This window comes from Prionailurus viverrinus, chromosome A2, assembly GCF_022837055.1.
Source record: "Prionailurus viverrinus isolate Anna chromosome A2, UM_Priviv_1.0, whole genome shotgun sequence".
NCBI classification, from domain to species: domain Eukaryota; kingdom Metazoa; phylum Chordata; class Mammalia; order Carnivora; family Felidae; genus Prionailurus; species Prionailurus viverrinus.
In genome coordinates, this window is record NC_062562.1 from 149,991,888 (window position 1) to 150,009,002 (window position 17,115).

Below are 17,115 nucleotides of genomic sequence, written 5' to 3' on the forward strand. Positions count from 1 at the left end.
TCTTAATCTGTAGAATGGAGAGAATAGTACCCCCCCATAGGACTGAGATGCAGACTAAATGAGTTCACATATGTGAAGCACTTCAAATAGTGGCTGGCATATAAATATCATAGAGCTGTTTGCTGTTTTTATTAGTGGTATGTTAAAATTTTACACACGAAGAGCTTTTGTTAGCAAAGAGAAGTATGTATGTTTCAAGTAAATACAAAATTATGGACATAATGAGATCTTAACTATGTAAAATACTTTTAGGAGGTAATATAACAAATAATGAATATAGTTATCCCTGAGTGTTACTTTTTCCTTTTTAGTATTTCATTTTTTCTATATTTTAATATTTTCATCAGATGAGTATATGTTCTATGATGGGGGAAAAAATGTGATTTTAGAAAGTGTCAATAGTGTCCAAAAATGCATTTTGTCGAAAAGAAATGATCTGATACATCCAAGTCTGCTCAGGCAATTCAGATTAAATAAAAAGAGTGAATATCTACCTAGTTTCAAGTCCTGACCCTACCACTTACTAGATAGTTGGTCATAGGTAAAATGTTTAAACCCTAAAAGTCTCATCTGTAAGAGAGAAATAAGGTCATTTTTTTCCACTTATCTGATAATGCGATTGAAAGGGTTGCATGAGGAAATGTAGATGGACGTGCTTTACAAATATTATCTCACAGTATACAAAATATTCTATCTAGGCTTTGTTTTCTAGATTTAAATGGTAGGGACTTTCAGGTGTAAATGGTATTAACTAAAGAGATTTACTGAAATTTTTAACAAAAAACGAATGACGTATGACTCAACAGTAGAAAATGGGTTTACCTAAGACTGTATCTTAGACTTAAGCCTAAACTGTATTCCACACTGGGATTTAGATATCTGTGAAGTACTGATTGGGTAGCCCAGAGTCCAGTTCATTTTATGGGAAGAAAATCAGATAGACATTCTTAGGTCATTAAACAATACTCTTGATTTAGAAGGAGAGTGGCCATTATATGCACACCCAGCTCCACCCTCAAAACCCTAATTGTCTCCTAGACTATCCCTCTTCCCTTGTTTTCTGTTATTCAAATGTAGTCTTTAGTAGGGTGAGTTAATCCCAATGAGTGTGCATGCCTATGTATGCCCCCCCTGCTGTTTGGACAGTGAAATCCAGCAGTGCTGGTGTTGAGCAACAAAGTCGCACTGTCTTGTAGGTTTATGACTATAGCATGAACTTGGGGATCTGCTTTCACCTGTAATGATACTGGGACGTGTCCATCATTCTCAGGTTCAGTTTATTTGTTTATTAAGTAGAGGATTCTTGGGAATGTCAAAGGAAATGGTATCTGTAAAAAATGGCTTTTGGAAACACCTAAATTACAGAAACAGGATATTTGTATAGCCTCAAAGTATCTCTCCCAAAGTGTTTATTACCATGGACATTTTAACCTAAGTCCACAGATGCCTTGACACTCCTCCCCCCAAAAGATAAAACCTAATTCCCCTGCCCTAGAGTGTGGGCTGGACCTTGTGACAAACCCCTGGAAAGGGAAAGAGAGGAACTTTATAGTAGAGAAACCTGACAGACACCACCTTGCATGTGATCAAAGTTTACATCACCAGTAATAAGACCTGTTGATATCATGTATCCCCTGATGTGATAAGATGAGGAAGGCACTTCACCTCTGGGGTAGTCCTCCCCGAAATCCATAACCACCGTCTAATCCTGCGAAAACATCAAAGGAACAACATAACTGGTGAGCCCTCCTCAGAAGTTTTGAAATCATGAAAGACAAAGCCTGGGAACTGTCATAGGTTGGAGGAGACTAAGACGTGATGATTAAATTCAATGTGGCATCAAGGAGTAGACCCTGAAACAGAAAAAGGACATTAGTGGAAAAACCGGGGACATCGGAATGTAGTCTGTAGTGGAGTTAATAGTATTGTACCAATGTTAACTTAGTTTTAGTAATGGCACCCTTGTTAAAATACGGGGAAGTGGGTGAAGGGCACACGGAACTCTCCATACTGTACTTGCAGCTCCTCCGGAAGTGAACAATTTTTTCAAGATTAAATGTTAAAGAAAAAGAAACTTAGTACTCAGGAAGTAACACACAGGTGTATAACTTATTTCGAAAGAAATGGTATGCTGTGCACTATATTCAGTTGTATTTAATAGAATCTGTATAATCTGTGTAATTAAAAATTTGATTAATCTGGGGTGCCAGGATGGCTCTGTCAGTTAAGCATCGAACTCTTGGTTTTGGCTCAGGTCATGATCTCACAGTCTGGTGAGTTCAGGCCCCGCGTCAGGCTCGGCTCGGTCATTGTGGAGCCTGCCTGGGATTCTCTCTCTTTCTCCCTCCCTCTGCTCCTCCCCCACTCATGCTGTCTGTCTCTCTCAAATAAATAAATAAGCTTTAAAAAATTTTGATTATTCTGATGAAATTTTTGACTTACTACCTTTTGTTACCATTTTAGAGCAATTCTATCATACATTTTCATTGGGCTGTTTTCTCTGCTGGCACATCAGCTCTTGTATACGTCCTTTATTCTGACGGTCATTTTTAAATATGCACAGTAACAAACACTTTCCCTTTACTGTGGAGAAGGAATGCTATATCAAAATGGCTGAAATGGAAGCTCGCGAGAAACTTAAAACTTTACAAGTTGGTTAAATGATGTAGAAGTCAGGAAAATAAGTAAGTCTGTTAAGCATGATAACAGCCATGCTATTAGAATAGTTAATTATGGGATATCACAAATCTAGCACTGTTTTCAACACTTGATAGCTATGCATTTATTTCATCCTTACAATGAAAACTTACAACCTATGAGGTACTCTTAAAGTTCTCAAGGTGAAGAACTTGACACCTCGAGAGGTGTCACCCTATTTCTGAGAATCCATATGCTAGGTTCATGCCATAACATGTACTAAAGAAACACCCAGGTTACCCTGCGTGGCTTTCCAGAAGAGAAGCATTCCCTGAGCAATGGCGTAGGCCACTTTTCTCATGCACACATTGTAATTTCATTGCCTGCTAGTTCCGAACCAGATGTTAAGTCGTGTTTGCCATCAGACCCTTTTACCACCTCCTAGGGGCCGAGGCCGTCAGTCAGAATGACTCAAAAGCTACACCTGCTGGGTCCCAGAGCACATTATATTCTCCAGCACCAATACGTGCTTTTGAAGGAAAGGAGTTGGTCCACACATGGCAAAGGCATGTATGGATTTCCTTTCTGTGCCAACACCATGAAATGTTTTTCTTTAAACAAGTCCGTGTCCTGATTTTTCAAAGACTTTATCATTCTATGAAAGGGGAAAAAGTGTGAAGACCTGATTGAAAGACTGCCCTTCCCGCTTTGATTTTTCTGAGCACCGTGGCTCTCTTGAATGCCATCTCTCCTCTTCTTTTACTCCGGTCTTTCTTCGTGGGGCCTCGCTTCTCCTTCCCTGTGTGTTTGTATTACATGGCTCATTCCAGCTGACACATTTTGTTAGTGTTCACAGACAGATGAGAAGGAGTAAAATCACTGTGAGTGTTGTTTCTCATTCTTTTAGGTCAACGAGCTTGCTTTCAGAGATGGCACTCCTCGATTGCTCTGCTTGGGGCATAATTGATCAGTATCAAGTTGGCAGCATATTCTACATCTGGCTTGTTAATTTAACTCACCGCGTGCCGACTTCATAGCGGTGTTGGCTTCTCTCTTAGGGCTCAGTATGTAACATACGTATTAAACTGTCAAGAGGCTGGCAAGGCAAGACTGAATGGTTTATAACTTACTCATCTGAGCCATTATAAGTAATATCTGTGGCTTTTGCATCAGACTAAAACACATGGTGATAATTACTCTCTCACTGATCGTTAAATATTGTTTAAGGTTAGAATAATTTTAAGTAGAATCCTCATTTGAAAGCCCTACCTCTAATCTGGCTTTATGGTCTCTGCACAGCACATAATTACCAAGTTTTGGGGCATTCGCGAGATTCTAGGCATTCTTTAATCAAGAAAAGCAATTTTGCCAGTTTTGTTAAAACAGCTGTCACTTTATGATACGTCCACTCGTGGGGAAAAAAATGAGGTGGTATATATTAGCATCAAATATGAAAAGCTGGTGAATATTTTACCTACAAATCTCCACCTCCAAAATACAGGGATATAAAATAAAATACCTAGAAAACAGAAATTCCACCCATTTTTAAAAATTATTATTAAACCATGGCATATTAAGCAAATGATCACCCTGTGCTCCCGGGTTTCTTTATATGCATTTAGCAAGCTGTCCTGGATCATTTATAAAGAAAGTCACAAAATCACATTTGCTATTTGAAAGATGTATTACTCGGGGCACCTGGGTGGCTCAGTCGGTTAAGCGGCCGACTTCAGCTCAGGTCACGATCTCACGGTCCGTGAGTTCGAGCCCCGCGTCGGGCTCTGTGCCGACAGCTCAGAGCCTGGAGCCTGTTTCAGATGCTGTGTCTCCCTCTCTCTCTGACCCTCCCCCGTTCATGCTCTGTGTCTCTCTGTCTCAAAAATAAATAAATGTTTAAAAAAAAAAAGATGTATTACTCTGCCAACATAATCCGTACGGTTTACCCTCCCCCGTTCATGCTCTGTCTCTCTCTGTCTCAAAAATAAATAAATGTTTAAAAAAAAAAAAGATGTATTACTCTGCCAACATAATCCGTACGGTTTATCCACGTAGTTGAGACACCTCCGCTTAACCAAAACTTTAACAGATGCTACTTAGCACAGATGTGATGAACTTGTAAGAGACTGGTCACAGCTCAGAAAAGACGCCTCTAGATGTCATCTCCTTCTTTTGCCTTTGATAGGACTGCATGTAAACTGTGATATAGTGTTTTACAAATGAAAGGTAAAGTATTAATCCTTCATGATAATTTACTATACCAAAATTAATTAATTAATTAAAATGTGTTTAAAATGCCAGAAAGCATTATTCTTTGGATTTTAATGCACTTTTGTAACTTTGTGAAAGACAAAAAAGTGATGGTTTCATTATACTGTTTATAAGGTTGATAGACTTACAAAGACCAAGCATTTCAGTCCAAAACTACCACATTCTTACTTGATTTTCAACTTTAAGGATTGGTAGTTTGAAAAATGCCACATTACCTCAACTTCTTAACGACTGGGTTTGATGAAGGAGAAAAGATTTTGCATAATACGAGACATTTGTGGGTCCTAGGTTAAAGGAAATGGGGAAGAAAAATTATTCAAAATGACCACATAAAAACAAAATGAAGGGGCTTTGATTTCTGGCAAGGTTGAGGGCTAAAAAGTCTGGAAAATTTCCCAGTACGAAACAGTTAGAAATGCTGGATGTAATGTAATAAAGGTCCTTTCAAATGTATTGCTGACCTTGTTAGTAAGAGGTCTCCTGGGGACGAAAATAAAGAGAAAACCGAAAACCAGAGCAGTAAAGCTAATACCGATATTGCAGCTGCTTGGGGCATTTGTCAGTCTCAGTAACCAGGAGGCTTGAGTTTTAACAGCTGCATCACTACTGGAGACAGGACCTTGGGCCTGCACAAGAAGGGATTTTAGAATTAAAACCACCATATGAAGCACAGAATTTTTGAACAGTTGTAACTTTAGTAAAAGAGTAGAATAGAAAAAAAAAATCCACTTAGCAGTAAAGAGAAATGACGAGGAAATTCGTCCTGGCAAAGCAAACAATTCTTCTCTGGAAGGATATGCTGTGAATTCAGACCTCAGTTCTGTCCATAGATAAAATTGCCTAACACATGAATTCACAACCTGAAATTATGGAAGTACACAGGGGAAATGTAACCATGAGCTAGAGTCAAGCAGAAACAATAAGCAGTTGAATTAGTTCCTAATAATTTTAGAAATGGGATTAGTAGTTACAGAATACAAAACAGATGTGTTTCAAATATTTAAAAACTAAAATTTGCATCAAAAACATAAAAGAATAAGATGCTGGCAAAATAAAACTCTAGGCAGTCTTGATAAAGAACCAAAAGGACCTCTAGGAGTGAAAATTCTAATCTTGGCCTTAAGAATTTAGTTCATGGTTTAAACATCAGATTAGACATGAGAGAATTAGCAAACCACTAGACATATCTGAAGAAACTACTTAAAAGTAATGAATAAAGACAAAATATTTAGAAAATATGAAAGAGAAGTTAAAATATGTAGGCTGCAGTGACACTTTTACAAAGGACTACGAATTTTTTTTTTAATTTTTTTTAATGCTTATTTTTGAGAGAGATAGTACAAGAGGGAGAAGGGCAGAGAGAGAGGGAGACCCAGAATCCAAAGCAGGTTCCAGGCTCTGAGCTGTCAGCACAGAGCCCAATGCAGGGCTTGAACTGTGAGAGCTTGACCTGAGCCAAAGTCGGACGCTTAACTGACGGAGCCACCTAGGCACTCCAGGGACTACCAGTTCTTGGATGCCCTTCCTATCTTGAGATGGAGTCCATGCCCTTGAAACCGGGCAGATTTGTGACTGGACCAAGAGTATGGTGTAAATATCATATAATTTCTGAAGCTAAGTCATAAAAGTCTATACAACTTCTACCTTGTTTGCTAGAATGATTGTTCTTGGAACCCTCAGCTGACATGAAAGAAATCCATTAAATTACTGTGAGCCTCTGATGTTTTGAGGAATACCAAACCATTCAGAGCCCAGTCCTAGCTCTTGAGGTCACTCCTAGTTGTTTGAGTGTTCCCATCCGAGGTCCCAGACATCATGGAACAAACACATTCCATCCGTGCTCTGCCCTATTAGAATTCTTGACCCACAAATAGTGGTTGTTACTAAGTTTTGCAGGGAGTTTTTACACAGCTGTAGGTAAATGGAACAGATAAGACGAGAAGTTCAAACATACATCAAGAGAGTTTTGAAAGAAGATAATAGAATGGGAAAGAGGCAATAGCTAAGGAAATAGAAACTGAGAAATTTCTAGAATTGATAAATGACAAAAACCCTTGGATCCCAGAAGCATAATGAATTCCAAACAGGAAAGATAAAAGAGACCCTACTTTAATGCAGCAAAATACTATGGAACATTAAAGTCAAAGATAATACGTTAAAAGCAAATGGAGAGAAAATAAAAATAGATTACTTAGCAATGAAGTACAACCTGCATCAGTAAGTATAGTTAAAACCTGGAAACATTCTGTTAATTGACAGAAGGATTAATAAATATATTGTGATACACTACAACAATAAAAAGCTACCCATGCTACCCAGTAATAAAAAATGGTTGAACAGGAACTGTGTACCTCAACAGGAATCAATCTCCCAAACATAATGTTGGAAGAAGAATATAATATGATGGCATTTAGTTTAATGGCATTTAGTTTAAATGTGAGAAACTGTACATATGTCTCTGTGTATTCTTTCGTAGTCCATGTGTATATAAAATATAAAGACATAGTTCAGAAGGATAAACATTAAAGTCAGTATAGTGGTTCACTACTAGGGGTGAGAGAAGGAAGAGGAATGTGATTGGAGAGGACTACACTCGAGGCTTGAATGTTTTATTTATTATTATTATTTTTAATGTTTATTTATTTTTGAGAGAGAGAGTGAGAGACAGAGTGCGAGCAGGGGAGGGGCAGAGAGAGAGAGGGAGACAGAATCCGAAGCAGGCTCCGGAAGCTGTCAGCACAGAGCCCAACACGGGGCTCGAACTCAAAAACCGTGAGATTGTAACCTGAGCCAAAGTCAGACACTTCACCGACTGAGCCACCCAGGCACCCCAAATGTTTTATTTTTTTAACTGGGTAGCAGCTGCATGAGTACTCATTATTCTTTGTACTTGTATGTCTGAAGATTTTATAATAGAATTTTGAACAGGAATAGGAAGATTTAATGAATAGGGTGAATAGGAAGCTATATGACTTCTTGAAGGAAATACGTGCTTAGTGTGAAAAGATTTGGAGAATAGAAATTATGTGAATCCTATTGTCACAGGAGGGTGGGAGAGACACTGGTCCTTGTCTCACAGAGTCGAAGAATTAATCTCACGGACAACAGAGAGTGAGCAAAGTGATAGAGTCTGTTGAGAGAAAGTGTAAAGCTTTCAGGAGTGAGAGGGGTCCCGACTGGGTAGCCAGCAAGGACTTTTTATTGGGACCTTATCAGAAGGTTTGTGAGACTTGATGCGTGGCATCTAGCTCGGGCAGATCAGGAACACGTTTATCTCATCCTCCTTTCTTCCCAAACTCTGCTGCCACTGACTCTTCCTCAGCCTCCCCCCTGCAGCTGCAGCCTGACTCCCTGAAGGTCCCTTACCTCTCCCTGCCTAATGTTAACCCTTTCCCTATTCACTGTTTACCTTTTGGGTTAAGTAAATAGTTAAACACATAGAAGAAAGATCAAAGCAGATCTGGCATGAAATCAGTTCTACCTGACCGAGACATTTTTGAGCCTTGGCAAGTGGGGGTTGATGAACTGATGGAGGGGAGGAAGTAAAATAGGAGATTCGGAACCTTATGGCTGAAGTCTAGGAATTGTTTATGAATGGGATGTGTTGTTTGATAATGAACAAAGTAGAATTTGGACTTCTGTATCGTTAGTGATACCACTGAAACATCTTTATACTCTTAAAAATCCTCTGATCTTTCTGAATATTTATAATAAATACCATGCTCCATTTTGATGAAGGTGACTATTTTTCATTACTCAAACACCTATCCGTCACTGTGATTTGTCAACCATAAATGAAGTCCTTGTGAGTAAGAATGAATGGGAAGGAGGGGGATGTGCGTGGGTGGGACTAGAGAAAGACAGGTGAGAAGCAAAATACTCACTGATTTTTAAATCAGTTAAGAATACTGGTTCCGAGGCCATTAACGCCATTTTCTTCTTTCCAATGGTAATTTGGTCAAATGGAGAAGCATGAGTTATGGGAAGACAGCTTACTTGGAGATTTAACTTGATTTTTAAACCCTTTGGCAAAACTTTTGCTCAGTCTTTTAGTTGGATCTTTTCTTTGCAAATAGAGACTCCTTTAGATTATTGCCAAGTGTTATGGCAAGTATGTGATGTACTCGGGAGTTATTAAAAAATACAGGGGAATCACAGGAATGGTAGTAAACATTATAAAGCTGAGTAGAAGAAGAAAATAGAATCTGAATGATAGCTGGCCCACAAATACTCCTCTTCCAGTAAATGATTCAGCTTTCATGTTTGCCTTCCCTACTGTGGTTTTATGTTCTCACAATTTGGATTCTTTTAAAAATTGGACTTCTACATCATGATGCTTCAATTGCTTTTTTTCTCTACCTCATTTCAATTTTTAGCTTTATGTGAGTAAGCATATGATCTTGGCTTCTAGCCAGCCTTCGAATCAGCTGCCGTGGGTCCACTTAGCTGTAGAACAAGGTCTCTAGTCTGACCCCATCAACAGGGACTTTATTATATGTGGACTAGATGAACTCAGTGATGGTGACAGTTACTTGGTCTCATTTTTACTCCCAGCAGTGTACCATCAGCAGAGTGTGATTTCCACCTAATCAGCTAGTGCAAGCAAAGATTTGACGGGGTTACCACAGTTTTGATAAGTCTGTAGGCAAAGAATTATTATTAAGTTTAATATCTGGTACAAAGTTAACGTTACTAAGTTTAATGTTTGGCTTTCTCTAGTAACCTTATTGTTTCAATTGTTTTGATTCTAAATTTCTACAATGGTATTTGCCCCTCTCTAGTGCCTCTTAGAACCTGTGTTCCCCACACCTCATGACCTGATTATTAATACAAGTACTAACCTTTCTCCAAACTAGTTAGTTCTTTCATCTGGCCTTAAAATAAATTCAAGCAATTGTTCATTATATTTTAGCTTACCTATTACTAATCAGTTGCCGGGAATTGTAACTTAAAGAAAGCACCTACTGGATAAAGGTATTTGTTTGGCATAAATATTTGCATCAAATCTTAAAATACTAGTGTATGAATCTAGGAAACGATGTGTGTGTACAGGCATATGTAAAATTTATTTTTAACAGTAGGCTTAGAGGACATGTTTGCCTTGAAGCACTCTTAAAGTAGTTGGTCTAGAGTGGAACTCTTTAGCATTGCTTTATATGCCATTGAACTCAGACTTAGAATCATGATTGAGACACCCCATAATGCAAATAGAAATGTCCTGAGGTCATTGTGTAATTTTATAGGGCTCTTCACCCAAGCCCAGAAGAAGGTAGTAAATTATATTAGCATGATTAACTCCAAAAGAGCTGGCCTTTTTGGGAAGCCCGCTGAAAATCGAATTCTGTGTGTAGGCACACAGTGTATAGAATAGGCATTATATGGTGTACATATCTACATGCATTTTTCCTTTGATCAACACAGCGTTTAATTAACTGGAATGAAGTCTTCCACAAAATGAAAATATGTCTTGAAAAAAATGGCACCAATAAAACAATACCTTGAAGCTTTCTACTCTGAGTCCCAGTGGATTAGTGATTTCACTTTACATTTGAAATGACAGTATAGTGGTGATTATTGCTCCTTTGGGATGGATAAGAAAAGAAATGGTGCCCAATTTTATTAGTCATTAGTATTCTCTGTTATAAGTGATATGGGAAGCTCTGAAACTGGAAGAACATGGCCTGAATATATTTTTTTAAACAAGTAAATTATCTTTCAGTATTAGTAAAAACGTAGTTTGTCTGCCTTAGAAAAAGAAAACCTTCAAACATAATTTAGCTTGTCTGTCATTTTAAACACTTCTGAAGACATAGCCCCATGGTCCAGGCCCATTTTTCTTTGTCAGGAGATGGTTCGTTGGTTCCTGGGTGAAAGTTTTGACATTTATGCTACATTCTGAGTACTTGAGAAACCAAAGGGTGCCAGTTATTCTGGGATTAAATACTGGTGTCTCCTCTGTCAGTCAGACATTTGCAGTATTCTGTGTATGGTCTGAAATCGTTGAAATGCCCTCTTTCCTTACATATTTTTATTATGATACTATTGATTACCATTCTTGTTAGATTTCTCTTTGTTACTAGTCATCTTTATAGTGTCTTCCATATGCAGTCCAGTCTTTCTCATCCCCACATTTATTGCTGGATGGATTAAGAAATCCATTCCTGAAACTATGTTTTGATCTCCAAGCAAAACAGCTACTCCTCCAGCTGTATCTCGGTAAGTAATCCTCGCAGTGGAGCGATTGCGCGGAACCATGCTGAAAGTCCTTTCCCTGACCATTTTCGGCTTCTTCCTTGAGTGTTCATCCAGTTCCCCTCCCATCTTTCAACTCTCAACACATACAAAGTAAGGGAAACTGAGCAATCTCATGGCCCCAATCTTCACATACCTGCCCAGTCATGACAGCTTTGAAGTAATAAAGATTTTTATTCCTGATTTTCTTTTTTTTTCTCTCTTCTTTTTTTTTTAATTTTTTTTTTAACGTTTATTTATTTTTGAGACAGAGAGAGACAGAGCATGAATGGGGGAGGGGGAGAGAGAGAGGGAGACACAGAATCCGAAACAGGCTCCAGGCTCTGAGCGGTCAGCACAGAGCCCGACGCGGGGCTCGAACTCAGGACGCGAGATCATGACCTGAGCTGAAGTCGGAGGCTTAACCGACTGAGCCACCCAGGCGCCCCTATTCCTGATTTTCTTGAAGGGGAGAAGGATCACTTTTTAAAATTCATCTGAAAGCCAAACGTTGTAAAAGTCTTTTTTTTTTTTCCCCTTATTAACACAGTATTTATTTGTCTTCCCTCTGTCAAACCCTGAGTCAAGAATTTTCCCCAGGCTGCTTGGCAATGGGAGGGAGGTATTCCAAAAGGAACACACAGGGCAGATGAGACACTGGGGAAAGACCTATGGGAAGTGGAGACAGCTCTGTCACATGGAGAAGAGGACGAGAAAGGCCACCACCATGCAAAAGAGTCCCATGGCCTCTGGGAGGGCAAAGCCCAGAATGGTGTAGGAGAAGAGCTATTCAGGGAGGGGCTCCTGGCATAACCAATGATGAGGCTCCCAAACGCAGTCCCTGTCCCAGCCCTGGAGCCAGCCACCCCTACCGTGGCAGCCCCAGCCCCAATGCACTTGGCTGCTGTGTCCTGTCCCTTGAAATGGCGCTGGTTCGGAAGCTGCAGCTGGGAATACGTGAGGTCAGGGGGTGTGGGACTGCCAAGCTGCCAAGGCTCCATCTGTCAGTGTCTCCAGTGGTTTTAGCGACACTGCAGACAGTGATGGGCTCAGCAGCTGAGAGGTGCTCCTGACCAAGAAGGGACAGAGACTAACTTTGCACTGAGGGGCTTTGGCCGGAGAGTAGTTCCCAGTGCAGAGAAGACGGGGCGGAGGGGGGATCCTCTTCGGATAGCTCTTCCTAACACCCTTCAAGCGTTTTCCAGCAGCCCCTGGTCATCTCTCTTTCTTAAAAATCAGTGTTTCTTAATATTGTCAATGACTTAATCACATTTATTTTTTTTTTAATTTTTTTTTTCAACGTTTATTTATTTTTGGGACAGAGAGAGACAGAGCATGAACGGGGGAGGGTCAGAGAAAGAGGGAGACACAGAATCGGAAATAGGCTCCAGGCTTTGAGCCATCAGCCCAGAGCCCGACGCGGGGCTCGAACTCACGGACCACGAGATCGTGACCTGGATGAAGTCGGACGCTTAACCGACTGCGCCACCCAGGCGCCCCAACTTAATCACATTTATTAAGCATTTGCTTCGTGTCAGACGATGCGCTAACCACATTATAGGCATTATTTTTACTTTGCTCAAGCGGCCTTATGCGGTATGCTCTCTTGATATGTTTGTTGTTTTGGAAGGGGAAACCGAGGTTCAGGGACTTTGAGTTACATACCCCTCGTTTCACAATAAGGAAGTCATGGAACCCTGGTTCAAACCCAGGCAGTCTGATCTGATTCCAGAAGTTGCTCTCTTGATGGTCATATGCACTGAAATCAGTAAAACTGTGTGTAATTCTGCCTGTGTCCGCACACTGAGGATAGAAAGAAAGATGGCCATACTCAACTCGGTGTCAGTAGCCTCTAAAAAAGAAAGGCTATTAAAAAAAGGTGGGGGGGGGGGCGTCTATTAGAGGAAGGGAGAAGCAGGATAGCAAAACACTAAGACTTTAGAGAAGAAATTATTTTCGAGCAAAGTTTCAGTAGGTGTGGCCAGATTGTGTAGCGTGGCTCAAGGCTGAAGAGAAAAGAGGAATAGTCCTGAGAGGGTGACCCCTGTACCAGTGCCATCTCATCTCTTGGGAAGTTGTTAGAAATGCAAACTCTCAGTCCTACCCAGACCCGTGGAATCCGAAACACTAGAGGTCAGGCCCGGGATTTTGCTTTGTTGCAAATCCTTACAGGTGATCCTGATATGTGTTCAATTTTGAGAGTCATTGTAAATGCTCAGGTAAGAACACAAGACTTATTTCAAGAATTTGAATATTATTTTCACTTCTCTTCCTTGCAACCAGAAGGAATAGATCTGGGTCTGATTCCACCTTGCCTGTCTCTGGTCCAATAGTATTTGCAAAGAGAAGCATTTGACAATATATTCTCTTTTTATTTATTTTTAGTTAAAAAAGTACACTTTATGGATAGCAAGAGTCAATGTTTTACCCTCAAAGAGTTGAGCCTCTTTTCAACTAACCTATCAGTCTTGAAAAACTTACTGTTGTTGCCATTATTTAATGTCTGGGTCAAAACCAAACCATTGACAGCTTAAGTCATTGTTGATCCTTGTTAAACTAACAGTGACTGATGTCCATTAAATGTCTACTCATTTTAAAAGTTTGACATGCAGGGGTGCCCGGATGGCTCGGTTGGTTAAGCGTTGGACTCTTGATTTCGCCTCAGGTCAGATCAAGCCCTGCATCAGGCTCTGTTCTGGGCATGAAGCCTGCTCAAGATTCTCTCTCTCCCCCTTCCCCCATGTCTAGAATTGACATGCAATTCTAGAAGTTCTGAATACGCTTATCTGAGCAACTAATGTTGTGCATCACATCCTGTTATAGTAAAAGCCAAAGGCCTGTCCAGATTCATTTATTATAGTGAAATATGACTGTAGTAAGGATGACTTGAAATAATACTGTCTTATATGAAGATTAACATATGGTTGGTGTATTCTCCACGTTTCAGAGATTATCTGTGCTGTTTCTCAGGTCATTAAAAAGCAAAATATAGTACTGATTATGGATCATTTAAGCATGACATTATAAATGTAAAACAAATTAATAGTCCCCCTTACATTTTGGTCTTTTTTTTTCTTTATAATCTCTTGGGTTTTTTATTGTTGTAGTTGACATTGAAGTGACATAATTTATTGATTTCTTGAAATTAACTGCTTTTGAACAGCACATTAATCCCCCTCTCCTTTTTACTGTGTTTCTATTATATTTATTACAGTTATATTTTAACTTACTTGTTTGCATGTTTTCGAATCTGAAGGCAGAAAATCTTGTTGGTGTCCCATGCCTAGGGCATAATTATTGGATTCCTTTTTTTCTTTTTAAGTCGTGTCACAAATGGTCCAGTCAGTTGACCCTATGCAATATATACATTTAATAAACATTCACTGAGCACCAACTTTGTGTGTTAATTGCTTTAGGAAACATTCTAAGCACTGACTGGCCTGTACTTGGCTGCATGAGAATTAGTACCTCCGGGCCCCATCCCTAATGATTCAGACCCTACAGGTTAAAGACTGGGACCTGAGAAGCTAGTATTTGAAAGCTCCCAAGGTAATTCTAGTGTTCTCTTAGGGCTGAATGATAAAGAGATGGTCCTTTCCCTAGACTGGTTAGTCTTCTTCCTTATCTTTTCTGTTACTCTTTATCTCCGTTCTCATTCTTAGAAACAAGCGAAGTAAAATAGGGAGATGATGGCTTATGTTAATGCTACAGAAGTGGAAGGCACCTTCACAGATTATCTTACTTAACTGCTACAGTTTTTCTGTGAGGTAAATACTATTATTTGCATAATTTTTTTCATAAAGCACCGAAGGTTACAAAATCTTACACAAGGTCATGCATCTAGTTAGTTCTACAGCATGGGTTTTAAAACCCAGAGGCGTGTAACTCGGGAGCCCACGTTCTTTTCCCCTAACATAACCAGCACTACCATACAATGGAAATTAGTTGTTTTATAAACGTGCTACGCTAAACTGCATATATGTGTTCAGGTTTAAGAACAAAGAAAAATGCAAATAAGTCGAATGCTTCATTAAAAAGAGTTCAAATGCTCTAGGAAAAAAGAGGATGAAGTTGATTTTATGTTTGTGGCCTTTGATTTTATTTTTTTTCCCCTGTGCTCTGTGTATTTGTGCCTTTTCAGGAAAAGAATGCCTTTGGCTATTTTTTTTTTATTCGGTGTGTATAGTTTTAAGTAGTGATTTCATTTTTGAGTTGAAACTACTAATATGAAAGACAATGCGTAGGGGTATTGTACAACTTTATTTTTTAGCACTATACATTATATATCTCTTCAACTCGTGAAAAGAGCTACCAACATTTAGTGGGCATGTTACTCTGTACCAGGATCTAATGTCTTGGTTTTTTATTTACGTCAAGTATGTTGGCTATTGTTTTTCTCTCTTAAGGGTTTTTAAGGCCATGTATTTAGATTTTGCATAGAATGTTAAAGTTTGGAGGCCGATGGTTAATTTATTTGTGCGTGTCCTGTGTCTGTAATACGGAAATTAAAAATAGGGTCATGATAATAACTTAGTCAATAAGAGTAGGCATGTGTTTTACGAGTTTGATGCCATGAATATATTATTTCTTATAAAGGTATGCAGTAACCTTGAGGTTGCTTTTGAAAAGTACTGTTACTGTTAATTAGTATCAACATTCACCTTTTTAGAGCCACACGATATGATGCAAATGTTTGCAAGGGTGAAATCTTAACACACACTAAAGAGGCCAGTGTGAACTATATTTACAGAGGGTTATATTTACATTTAGACTGTTCAGAGATTCATATTCTTAAACTCCTCTGTGTCTTTGGGATGCCCTTTGCCTTAGCCCCTCGTGCAAATCTATGATCAGCCTTCAGATCCACTCCTCAGTAGAGTTTTGCCTGCCTGACCCTTTTTATGCTGAATCAGTGATTAGGTGCGTCACTTCCTGTAGAGATTTATCTGAACGTGTGTCTTCTTTACTACTGTGAGATGTAAGGACCATCTCTAGGTGCTCCAGCAGAGTCTAAAGTATTGCACATTCTCTAAATGTTTGATTTTGGCTTAATGAATAAAGTTTATTAGCTGTTGTAATGGAGAACGTACTAGAGCAATTGATTTTTCGTTATTAGTTGTGAGATACATATTGTGACTCTTATTTTTAGGAAAACTGAGTTCCAGAGTAACTAAAAAGCTTGTTAGAGTCATATAGAAGTTTCCTTAAATTTAGTCTGACACTGTAATCATTTGTCTTTCAATCCTATATACTTTTCAATAAAACAGCATTTGCCAAACTGTTCCAAAAGACATTAGTGCCCCAGGAAATGTAGCTGGAGTCATGGCCTGTAAGGGACAAGACAGAACTTAGCAGGGGGAAACCCTTGCTTAAATAAAATCTAGTAGTTTTTTCTGGGGGGGTGGGGGGGAATTGTTTTTTTTTTTTTAAACTCCAGGACTTTTCTGAACTATAATGTACTGAAGTGCAGAGTGCCAGAAAGATTCATATAACATAGAGTATTTTACGAAGTTACGTGTTAACCCCATCTTTAAATTTACTCTTCTCTTGAGAGACTATTTTTTTTTAAAAGATACAGTTTAGAGAAGCTGCACTAAATGAATTCTGTATGATGTTGATTCAAGTTCTTTATATCAAAGTCATCTTGATTTTGTGTGTGAACAAAAGAAATTGAAAGATATTGGTTGTGGACTACTCTTTTCCTGGATTTGTCTCTGATTTACTCTCTGAGTTTTGCAAATTCCAAAAGTGTAGGAAATCATTTCCATTTATTCATTAATAAAGAGGTTTTCTGGGGAAGACACATGTTAAAATATCCAACCTTGGAATTTGTGATTTTGAGCCTGTAAGTCTATTGTTTTGCTAATAGGTCCTAGTCAACATGTATATGCCAGATAATATTACAACAAATAACAATGGACAATCCACGTTCATTTATTTTACTGAATTTATGTTTTATTTCCTGAAGTAGGTTGGCTT

General features: G+C 39.0%; 1 protein-coding gene and 1 pseudogene across 1 annotated transcript in view; one reads left to right on the forward strand and one right to left on the reverse strand.

Moving 5' to 3' along the window:
* EXOC4 (exocyst complex component 4) overlaps window positions 1-17,115 on the forward strand; it is a 754,902-nt gene that overhangs the window by 399,401 nt on the left and 338,386 nt on the right. The window lies entirely within an intron of this gene.
* The window catches only part of LOC125161142 (ATP synthase F(0) complex subunit C2, mitochondrial-like), a 46,623-nt pseudogene continuing 41,337 nt past the window's right edge, over window positions 11,830-17,115 (reverse strand).